Source organism: Marmota marmota, unplaced genomic scaffold, assembly GCF_001458135.2.
Source record: "Marmota marmota marmota unplaced genomic scaffold, marMar, whole genome shotgun sequence".
NCBI classification, from domain to species: Eukaryota; Metazoa; Chordata; class Mammalia; order Rodentia; family Sciuridae; genus Marmota; species Marmota marmota.
This window is the reverse complement of record NW_025999930.1, coordinates 1,373,030-1,385,178: the sequence shown is the minus strand read 5'-3', so window position 1 is coordinate 1,385,178 and position 12,149 is coordinate 1,373,030. Positions and strand designations below refer to the sequence as shown.

The following is a 12,149-nucleotide window of genomic DNA, read 5'->3' as shown; positions in this document are numbered from 1 at the left end:
TGGACCTTGAGTCTGACCATCACAGCTAGCTCAACAGTCCCACACCACCAGTCCTCAGCATAGCTCAGGTGGTACTCGGAGCTCCCAGCACCTGAGGAAATGGCAGCCATCTTGTTTGAGTTAGAATGCTCATATTCTCATTTATTCAGTTATCTTTTAGTTGTGAATATATCTGTTAACTTGATGAATTGGGAACATCATGAAAGTTTGAACTGAATTGTATTAATTCTTGTGCCCAGGGCATCCAACGTCTGCCTGGATTCCATCAGAGCACAGTCATGAACAGGAAGCTCTTGGGTAAAATTCAGTTTGTCCTGCATAATGTTTTGTTTTTAAACTTTTTATTGAAGTATATATACAATGAGATAAACATATCATAATGGTACATTTCAGTTCATTCTCACAAACTGATCCATCCTGATCAAGTGATCCCAGCATTTCTTCAATTCATCTTCATGCTCATCCTCCTCAAGGAACCCTGTTGCCAGGCATAGTGACATCTGCCTCTGATCCCAGTGGCTTAAGGGGGCTGAGGCAGGAGGATTGCAAATTCAAGACCAGCCTTGGCAATTTGGTGAAACCCTGTCTCAAAAATAAAAAAAGGGGCTGGGGTTGGGGATCAGTGGTAGAGCACTCACCTAGCACATGTGAGGCCCTGGGTTCAATCCTCAGCACCACATAAAAATAAATAAAATAAAGGTATTGCCCAACTACAACTACAAAAAACATTTTAAAAAGAATAAAAATTAAAAAGGGGTGGGGGTGTAACTCGGAGATGAAGTGCCTCGGGTTCAATCTCTAGTTCCACCAAAAAAAAAAAAAAAAAGCTCCTGGCTAACTTTAGCACCATAGGTTCTTTCCTGAACTTTATGTAAATGGAATCACAGAACCATACTCTGTGTTCTTGCATTTTTCATTCATTTTGAGAGCCTTCCATGTCACTATGGTTAGAAGTCATTAATTTATTTTCATTACTGCATAGTATTTTATCCCAGGAATATGCCACAAGTTATTCATACATTCTACTGAGCTAATTACCTATTAAAGAACTGCTATGAACACTCTTAATCTATCATTTGCGGATCATGTGTGTATTTTTATTAGGTGGGAATTGCTATACTTAAAAATTATAAGATTTCAACTTCTCTGGAGAAATCAAGTTTTGCCAATATGTGGTTCCTATTTTTATATAGTAACAGTTGTCTGGGGCTCAGACTCCTCTGCTCAGGGGACATATATTTTTACTTCTTTGCACACACTATGTCCACATCACCACCCAAGTTCCCTCCCCTCACTCTTGAGAGATGGAGGCAGTTCCTGTAACATGTTTCTACAGGTGTATTAGGGCTGCTTTCTCTTCTTCTCACCATGAGCCTTAAGCTAGTCTTCCTCTGCTGTCTTGCTTTGATCTCAGATTAGAGGTTGGGGGGAAGAAATAGGCCTTGGAGTCTGGTGCTGGCAGGGGCTAGTATGCTTGGCTCATTCCTCTGTTCATTCTGCAGATGGTGTGGTAGCCGGTGTGGTAGCTGTGTGGCCCAGGGTGCAGCCTTCCCTGTCGTGGGGCTGTGCTGTGGAAAGCCATACTTCCCCTTTGCTAGATGTGGCGTAGCAGACAAGAACTTAGGAGAAGCTGTTCCTGCCACCTTTTCCCAGGTCATTATTCCAAACACAGCAGTGTACCTCCTCTTCCCTAAGCATTGTGAGAGGAAGATCTCCTGTCTTTGGCTCCTCAGGAGGTCCTATGGAGGGGACCGCTTTTCTATACATTTGATATTTTTTCTTCATATGGCTTTGGCCTAAATATTGAAGAACTAATTGTATGGCAATATTTTTAATTAGTACACAGTATTTTGATTATAGGTGCTGTGCATGACAGAAAACAAAAACCAAAGTCTTGAGTAATCTGCGTATTATATTGCAAACAAGAAGATAAATTGGAAAAGTAATAGCCCCTATACTGACACTTTATGAACAGAAATATTGATTGCCCTAAAAGGAACTTAAATGCAAATTTATTTTTTGACCCTATATATTGCAACATGGTGAAGATAAAAATAAATTAATGCCAAGGTCACATATGATTTCTGAAACCCTGTCCACCCCTTCTCTGGTCTAGACATGAACAGGAGTGTTCACAATCCAAATACAAATCACAACAGGGAAGGACCTTAGAAATTGTGTCATGCAAATAAAAAATTTAATGGTAGGGCTGGGGTTGTGGCTCAGTGGTAGAGTGCTCGCCTAAAATGCTTGATGCACTGAGTTCGATCCTCAGCACCACATAAATGTAAAATAAAGGTGTTGTATCCACTTAAAACTAAAAAATAAATATTAAAAAAGATTAATTGATGAGGCAGGTACTCTAGGAGCTGTGTGGTAGAGGTGAACTGTGAATGCACACAATGCCTACCAGCCATTTGTGTTTTCTGATGTTTATTAGCCAGTATGTTGTGTGCCCTCACCTTCTCATGGAATTGGAATGGTTTGCATAATGTTTTCTTGTAGTAGTAGCTGCTGCAAGGAAGACCATCCATTCATCCATTCATCCAACAAATGGTTTGAGTATGGTGAAGGAACTTGCATACATCCTAATACTTCAGTACTTCAGTAGGAATAACCTCAGAACAAGGACATTTTTTTCCACAACCGTTTTCATAGAGTAGGATGAAAGTTTGAGGAAACTCACTGTTGGATGAAGGCTGCAAGGAGGTGTTAACGTAGAAATGCCACTTTAAAAATGTTTGTGTCAATTTGCATAGCATAGGGTTTTGCACAAAAAAACTTCTGTGAAGAAATGGATGGTTAAGATTTCATGGGTTATTTTCATATTCAAGTGTCCCTTGTGGTATACTAGGCACTTGGGTTTATAATAAATTTACTTTATCCTGTAGATCATGAAGCATAGGAAATATTCAGCCTGTAGCTGTGTTTGGAGCATATGACATTTTTAAAAGCCAGGGAATTTTATACTAAAGTCCAAATGTATAGCATATCTTGAAAAATGCTGACAGAACAAGCTCTGAAATCCCGTATGACAGTAGTTCTCTGAGCATGTGGGAAGCATCTCCCTGGTTCTCTGCTTCCCTGAGCTTTCACGTACTCAAGTCTGCAATGTGAAAGGGTGGAGCTCTCTCTTGTCATCTTACTTGAGGTGTCCAGTTATAAAAATCAATTATTGCCACAAAGTGTCATTTAGTGAGAATTTATTTGAGTTTATAAATGACAAAGGACTTCCACATTTTAATTTATTATATGGATGTCAGATATTTTTAAAGAATGTCTCAGAAGTCAGTTTGCTTTGAGGAATTGGTATAAGTAATGGTTTAAATAAACTTTCCCGTCTTTGAACTGAGAGTACCTGAGAGTAGTAACCATATCTAGCTTCCAGATCTGTGTTTCTAAATACTCCTCCCCACTGGATGGAATTAGGGCTCCTTAGAGAAATGGCCAATAACAGGTCTATAAACCTTGATTACATCTTGAACCTCATTCATGATAGCATAGAACATTATTGGGACAAGTGAGATCTGAGCAGGTATTATATGCTAGATAATATTGAATCAGTGTAAAATTTCTTGGATTTGATAATTTGAGAGAATTAATAATTTTCTCATGGTTGTTTGAGAAAAATATCCTTATTCTTAGGTGATTCATATTGACATATTGGAATGAAGTATTAAGATTTCTGCAATATACATTCAAATGGTCTAGACTTGTCACCTGGTGATGGACGGGTGGATGAACAGGTATAGTTACGCATACAAGTATACAAGTGGGTGGATGGATAGGTATGATTTAGATACAAGTATGTAAAAGGATAGATAGGTGAACAAATGTATACAGAAGGAAAAAAAGATTAAATGAATTGATGGTATTATCGATGAATATAGGTGAAGGGTATTTAGATGCTCATTATATTCTTTAAACTTTTCTGTAGCCTTGAAAATATTACTGAACAAGTAGAATAAATGCTTAAAAAATAGAGAAAATAAGGCACTTTGCCTTAATTTTAATCCTTTGGTTTATCCTTACTCTGGTAAAATATTATTTTAATTTATGTGTGTGTGTGTGTGTGTGTGCCTGTGTATATGTGTGTGTCTGTGTGTTGCTGGGGATTGAACCCAGGGCCTTGTGCATGCAAGGCAAGCATTCTACCAACTGAGCTATATACCCCGCCCACTCTGGTAAAATATTATAAAGTTTATTTTAAGTTAATTAAGGTATTAACTAGACAGGGATTCTTATGTTGGGTACAGGAATCCCTAGAGGATTTATGGAAAGATTTTATAAATCTTTTGGTACATGCAGAGTGTTTTCATGTGTATATTTTTTTGCAGAGAGAGTCCATCATAGCTTTCATCATAGTCTCAAAAGGGCCCCATCCTTCAAATAGTTAAGAACTACTGTACTAGAATAGACTTACAATTTATAATGCATTCTTTATTCTGAGTTTCACAATATTGGTTGAATTAGCCCTGAAACGGTTCCCATATAAATTTTGGTGATTGTGAATGTGATTCCAAGTTTATGCAAAATAAATCTTAAGCAGAACCCATCTTATAAAATGATTTGCTTATATCAGCTGATAGTTTAATGTAAGTTTATTTGACCACAGAGATTCTGTTACTTAGAAACAAACCAGGACATTTTAATAACATGATGTATTCCTTTTCTTTTCCAAACTAATACAGCATTTAGTGTAGTCACGCGTTATTTTTAATACAATTCTGCTTTCCCTGGTGTGGAATTCACATTCTTCACATTTTATGCAAAGGAAAAAGTAACTAAGTTTTAAATATCAGTTTTCATGTAGAAAAGGAAATGTAACTTCGTAGAAGAAATAGTTGTGCTTTTGTTAAGTTAGAAACATTCACTCCTTTGCAAATAATAGCATGTGATGGACTGAATTCTGGCAGAGATTTTAAGTCCCTTATGTTTCTGTCCAAGTCAAAGCAAAGACATGTAACATGTGAAATCCTAATTTGAGATATGAAGAATCATAACTTGTATAATGCACGACTGCAGTTTGTAGTAGATTTTCCTTTCTCTGAAAATCTTTTACAAGTGCCTCTGGTTCTACTGGATGAGATTTAATTGGAGTGGATGGTCAGAGGGCCAGTAGTGAAACGGGAAAAGGAACAAACTTGCCAGGAACCCCCTGCCCAAAGTCTGCTGCACAAACTTTGGGTTTATCAGTGCAGACTTGTGATGGAGGCTAGCAAGAGACACTTGGAGATTCACTCATGTTATTTCTCAATAAGCTTGTCCTGTAGGAATCCACCTACAGGACAAGCTTATTGATCAAATATTTTTCTTGTTTGACTGGCTATTTTAAATACTATATAGTTTTTCTCCTTTTGGGATGTTATGGATAACCACCATGAATTATACTCACAGGTCAAACTTAATTTTCTTTGCTATGGCCAGGAATGTTTTTTTAAACCTATGATGAAAAATAGTTTAGATTCTGAATTCCAGCCTTCTTACCCACTGGGCTCTCTCAGCCTAGACATCCTGCTCAGGGATGTTTGACACTGGAGTTTGCTCTGTGCTGTGCCACGGACATGAGCATACTGTGACCCAGTAGGAAGGTGGTCATAAATGAATCTTGTAAATCTGGGGCCTTCTTCTCAGGAGAGCGGTAGTTTATTTAGCTGCTGGCATGGCCACAGGTTCCCTGTTGGAACATGCCCAGCTGTGAAGCCTGAGGTGTTTATGTTCTGACCTTGTACACAGCAGTATGCTGAGAACTCTGCTAGTGTCCTAGGCTCCCTCCTTCATCTACTGTTTCACATGGATCTAAGAAACCATAATTTTAAGTAACATCAGTCTAGGTGTGGTGGCGCAGTCCCAGATACTTGGGAGGCTGAGGTGGGAAGGATCACTTGAGCCCAGGAGTTTTGAGACCAGTCTGGGCAACATAGCTAGACCCTGTCTCAAAAATAAATAAATAAGTAAATAATGCTAAGAGGCCTGACAGCCTTGAACAAGTCACAGAACTCCCAGGGTGCCATTTTCCTGAGATCTGTCAATACAGGCCATAACATTCATTTATATTTAATGTCTGCCTTTTGCCCAGCACTTTTTCAGGAAATCATCTCATTAATTATCCCATCAGCTGTGAGATACTGATGTTTTCCCAATTCTGTGAACATGGACACTGATACCCAGACTAAGCCACTTGGCCAGGTCCATGGCTAATACTAATCCCAGTTCAGAACAGTAATACTTGTTTTTGCTTTTGTTTAACTAAAAGAGATGAATCTCTACACTTTACAGTCATCTAGAGTTTAAGGGCCCCCAATGGTCATCTGGTATTAGGTTAGAGCTGGACAGAAACTTCTGGGGTTGGTATTTGTAATATTTTTTAATTTTAGGTAGATCAAGGATCTTGGTTCAGTCATCTGTGAGTTTGTAAATACTTCTATGAGGATAGTTTCTTCTCTTTCTCTAATTAAGAGAGAGAGATGGAATTGATATCTTATAGGTTTTATCCCACTCTTGAGGTTTCACTTAAACAGCAGAATTTGAGTATTCTATTATGTCAGCGTCTCGGGAACATAGTAATTCATGGTATGTTTAAATGATGGCTTTGGAAGGACATAGTCAATGTTGCTATTATGCACAACAGCCAGATCGATTACTAAGTATTACCAGTTGTCGAAGCATGAGTTAATTGTTCAAAAACTATAATCTGTCTGGGTGTGGTGTCACACGCCTGTAATCTCAGAGACATAGTAGACTGAGGCAAGAGGATTGCAAGTTTGAGGCCAACATTAGCAACTTAGTGAGACCCTCAGCAACTTAGCAAGACCCTGTCTCAAAAAATAAAAAGGACTGGGCATGTGGATCAGTGTAAAGTACCTCTGGGTTCATCCCCAGAATACAAAAAAGTACACTCTGCTTTCTCATGTCCATTTCAAGAAATATGAATAGGAGAAATTATTCATAATTAATTTTATGGCCCTGTATAAATATTTTTCCATTTAGTTTCTCATTTTTCCTTTGAAAATCCTGAAGGTTTGCAAATTTATTTCTGTTTTGTTTAGGATTACTGTTAATATCAACTTTGGACAACTCATGAGTTGATCCAGTTTACCCTGGGGAACAGGGAGATGGAACTCTTGACCCAACAGCCATTTTAGCAAAGAATACAAGGGTCCAAGAAATCACTTTTCTCTTTTCTCCTAAGTTTTATGATCTTTTTGGAGAAGCAGCTACTTTACAACACCCACATATACAAAGAAATAATATCTAACTAGTACTACTAGGTAATCAATACAGACCTAATTAATATGCACAGATCTGTCCCAGGTGGTGGAGCACTGAGGACTGATGGGCAAGTGCTTGTGGAAACTTTCTGAGGAGCTGGACTTTAGGCACAACTCTTCCATTGTCCAGTAGGAAGGGAGCCTGGTAGGGAATCTGGGAGATCAGAGGCTTAAATCATGAAGACTGCGGTGAAGTTTGCTTCCCCCCACCCCAAATGAGTGTCACCTGCCCTTTTGTTCCCAGACCCCTCCAGGCATGTGTCCTAACCTGGCTTTGGGCTACATCCTGTGCCTTCCTGTCATTACCATCCTCCCCATCCTCTGGTGTAAACCCCACCATGACGCTCCAGCTTCAGTCGCTGTTTTCTTACAAATGGCTCTTTTTCACAATTTCCCAACAGTAGCATAAGACTTGGTTCAGCTGTCCTCTCTGGTAACTTCTCTGTGTGTCCCCTTATTTGTTCAGACAGCTACTTGTTTGAATTCCTTTTGGAGTCCTTCTTGCATCTGTGCTGTGTAGGTTCCCACTCACTCTGTTTCTGGCTTTTTTTTTTTTCTTTTTGTATTGGGGACAGAACTCTGGGGCACTTTACACTGAGCTATTTTGAGACAGGGTCTCACTAAGTTGCTGAAACTGACCTTCAACCTGTGATTCCTCTGCCTCAGCCTCCCAAGTTGCTGTGTGTTCTGGATTTTTGCCGTGATTGGTTATCTTTTTCCCTTTCTTACACGGCTGCTTTCATAGGAGCCTTCCCCCTTCAGGGTGTTTTGGTGGCATGCTACACTTCTGCCTGGACTTGGTGGACCTCCCCTTGCTACTCATTCCTGCTGCAGTGAGGCCAGCTTCCTGTTGATCAGTGAGCCCAGATCTAAGACATGCTTGAGTTATGCTCCTTCATCCCCTGCCCTCTATTGATACATCTCCTGTCTCCAGACCCAGCTCAGACCTGTTGAACTTTTCTTCTCTGAACTGCATGTGTATATTGTAGGAGTTAGTGTTAATTATATACCATGTTATATCACAGGCATCCTTTCTCATCCCTAAGTTTCTCAATTCAGTGAAAACATTTTTGCCTATAGCATTGTGCTTACAGAGTGTGCTGCCAGTAAATTTTTTTTTCTTTAGCCATGTTCTTAAATTTTGTGGCTTAAATTTGCATATACTTACCAAATCTAAAGTAATCTTAAAACAAGTATTGTCATATTTATTAACACTGCAAATGGATTCAAAGGTTTACAGAACATATTATTAAAAAGTTACTGGAGTGGAGCCCAGGATATAGCTCAGTGGTACAGTGCTTGCCTGGCATACACAAGGCCCTGGGTTTGATCCCAGCACTGGGGGTTGGAGGGAGTTACTGGAATAACTATGTGTGAATGGGAATAATTTTGCTGCCCTGATAATAGGTGGAGGTACCCATGCTGTGCTCATGCGATTTTTCAATTCTATAATATTGTGGGCATTTTCCCCCAACTTAATAAAAGCACTCATCTTAACTAGTAATTAACTCTGATTTAATGAGAAAGACCTCTAAGATGTATATGGTGCCATCTGACAATACCAACCCAAGGAGAGGTGGTTTTGACTATCTTTCACCTCTGTGTTGGTAGTCACTCAGGGAGACAGCATGATCCAATAGGAAAGGAGCATGCTTCAGAGTCAGAAAATGAAGGTCGAGTCCAGATTTGATCACATACTCCCCTGTCACTGTCTTTTGTTACCTGTACATTCTGAGTCCAATGTTGTCACCTGTCTGCTTCACAGTAGGTCTGTGAGCTCTGTGGCATTGTGCCTCTCCCTTCAAAAGGAGCACTCAGGACTTATGGGCAACAAGCTGCTCAGGGCTAATTCTGCTCCCCTGTGCTTGTTCAAGTTCCAAAGGAACAACAGGCAGCCCCTGCCTAAGACCAGGGCTCTCCAGTCTGGTTGTCTGGGAGTGTAGGTAGAGCTGGGGAAAGGGGAAGGAAGATGGCTATATGCTCTTCATAGATTGTAAAAGCTGGTATGTCATTTAGATAGTACCTAGTCTGTTGATTTTTTAAGAAGAAAAAAAGGGTGAGGGGGAGCGCACCCTTTCTGATGAGAGCAAAACTGCCTGAATTGGAAGACATGTACTTACTTCCTTGTCAGAAACACAAAGCCCCAAGTGTGCTAAACACTGATCTGTTCCAAATATGTTATTTTTATAATTGAATCAAATGAATCTCAGAGTGGTAAAATGACTGCATAATTTGTCACTGAAGAATATACATGGGCTTCCTGGTTCCTGATATAATTATTTCTTCATGATACCTGGCTATATATGTCCTGTATTATAGCACACCTTATTGCTTTCAAAAGTATTCATATATATAATGAGTCACACCTCAAAATTTAAAATACAGCTGGACTGGCGCACACCTGTAATCCCAGCAACTTGGGCAGCTGAGGCAGGAGGATTGCAAGTTTGATCAAAGCCAGCCTCAGCAAAAGCAAGACGCTAAGCAACTCAGTGAGATCCTGTCTCTAAGTAAAATACAAAAATAGGGCTGGGGATGTGGCTTAGTGGTCGAGTGCCCCAAGTTCAATCCCCAGTACCTCAAATTAATTTTTAAAAATACAGTTAGCATCCTTTGTGTATGTATGTGTATATATATATATGAAGATTATATTTTTAGACCATGGCTAGGCCAGGACTTCCTTGGTGTACATATGTATTAGTAGTTACAGTACATTTATGAGGCCAAATCAAACATCTGTTTGTTATCATCTTATATCATGGAGAATGTTTGCTATAAGAACATTTATCACTGTTTTTTATTGGACTTAAAACATTCCATTCAGAACATGATGAAATTTCAAGACTGAACAAGTTCCATGTTGGATATGTTTTTAAAACTATAAAAACAGTTGAAAAAAATGAATCTTCCAACTGAAGAGCAAAGTTCCAATCAGGTATTCTAATTTTAGGCTCTTACTAGGAATTCTGTTACCTTTGTAAGCTGGGAAGAGATGTGCAAAACAGGCTACAATGTGCCTGCTCCTCAGATATCAGCCTTGCCTGTTGTCTCTGTAGGCCATTGGGTGTGGCCACATCCTCCCTGGGAATCTCCAGGCCCAGGCAGAGGAGGCCTAGCCTAGTGTCCTATATGCATTGCCTCCTGAATGACTGACTCAGCATTTTCCTGCTTTCTTGATTTCTTGCTTATTGCCCTAGCAGAGAGGAGAGAACTTTGTTCTGTCACGCTCTAGAGAACAGCATCTGAAATGCTGCTGAATGAGGTCAAAATAAGAAATGAATGGAGGAATGGCTGGTAATCTATCTGTGTCAACTCAGTTGACTTACCTTATTCAGTTTGAGGCCCTTTTATGGCTTAGATGTCCTTCAGCCACTTATGTCAATGTGTTTATAGTCAAGCAGAAAATATTGCACAAATATTCTTATTGAATGGATACGTAAGCTTATCTTCTATCTTAAATTATGCTCAGCCAGTTTAAATTAGTGATGCTCCTACATTCCTAAACTGATTATGAATCCAACCTTTTTGTTTCAGAAGATTCTATTTCTGTTCTCAAGCACCTGCAGTTAGTCTTTTACCCTTGAGCCTAATAGTTATATTCATATATTATTTTATTCATGTTGAAATCTCAGAATCCTAGATATCAAAGAAAAATGTTTAGAAATAACATTAGCTCAGATGGAGGAAATCAAACCTTCATGCCTTGAAAGTTAACCATGAGGGAGGAGTAGGGAGGATAGGAAGGGCAGCAGAATAGAATAGACAATATGATTGATGTATGTACATTCCATGTATTTATTATATATCAAAATGCATTCTACTGTCATGTATGACTAAAAAAATAAATAAATAAAAAATTAAAAAAAGAAAGTTAACCATGAAATTGCCAAACTGGTTGAATATGCTGGTTACTGCATGAAATATTGATGATAATAACTATAGTCAGTTTTCCAAAATGCTTTACATTTTTCTCTGGTTCTCATAATAGCCCTGTGAAGTCATGATGGAGGTTCCTGGGGTGATGGGAAAACTATTAAAAGATTAAACCAGTGCAGTGTTACATGTTTATGATCCCAGCTACTTGGGAGGCAAAGGCAGGAGGTTTTGCAAGTTCAAGGCCAGCCTGGGCAACTTAGATCTTGTCTTAAAATATGAAAAATAAAGTGGGCTGGCATGTAGCTCAGTGGTAAAGCAACTCTGAGTTCAGTCCCTCAAACTAACAAAAAGAGAGAGAGAGAGATTAAATAACAAAGAGAGGAAGAAAGAGATTAAATAACTGAAATCTTAAAAATTAGAGGAAGCTGCTCAAGGGGGGCCAAGTCTAAAATTTAAGTTTTGAGTCTGGTGTCTGGCTTCAAGACACAACACTGAGAGAGTAACAATAGAAGTGAAGTTAACATAGTTTCTGTGTTTTTTTTTTTTGTTTTTTGTTTTCTTTTTTTTAATTTTTATTGTTGGTTGTTCAAAACATTACATAGTTCTTGATATATCATATTTCACACTTTGATTCAAGTGGGTTATGAACTCCCATTTTTACCCCGTATACAGATTGCAGAATCACATCAGTTACACATCCATTGATTTACATATTGCCATACTAGTGTCTGTTGTATTCTGCTGCCTTTCCTATCCTCTACTATCCCCCCTCCTGTACCCCCCCTCCCCTCTTCTCTCTCTACCCCCTCTACTGTCATTCATTTCTCCCCCTTCGTATTATTTTTCCCTTTCCCCTCACTTCCTCTTGTATGTAATTTTGTATCAACCCTGAGGGTCTCCTTTCCATTTCCATGCAATTCCCTTCTCTCTCCCTTTCCCTCCCACCTCTCATCCCTGTTTAATGTTAATCTTCTTCTCATGCTCTTCCTCCCTGCTCTGTTC

General features: G+C 39.1%; 1 protein-coding gene across 1 annotated transcript in view; it reads left to right on the top strand.

The window, feature by feature from the left end:
* LOC107159670 (centromere protein P) overlaps positions 1–12,149 on the top strand; it is a 227,944-nt gene that overhangs the window by 129,017 nt on the left and 86,778 nt on the right. The gene's annotated exons all lie outside the window — the stretch shown is intronic.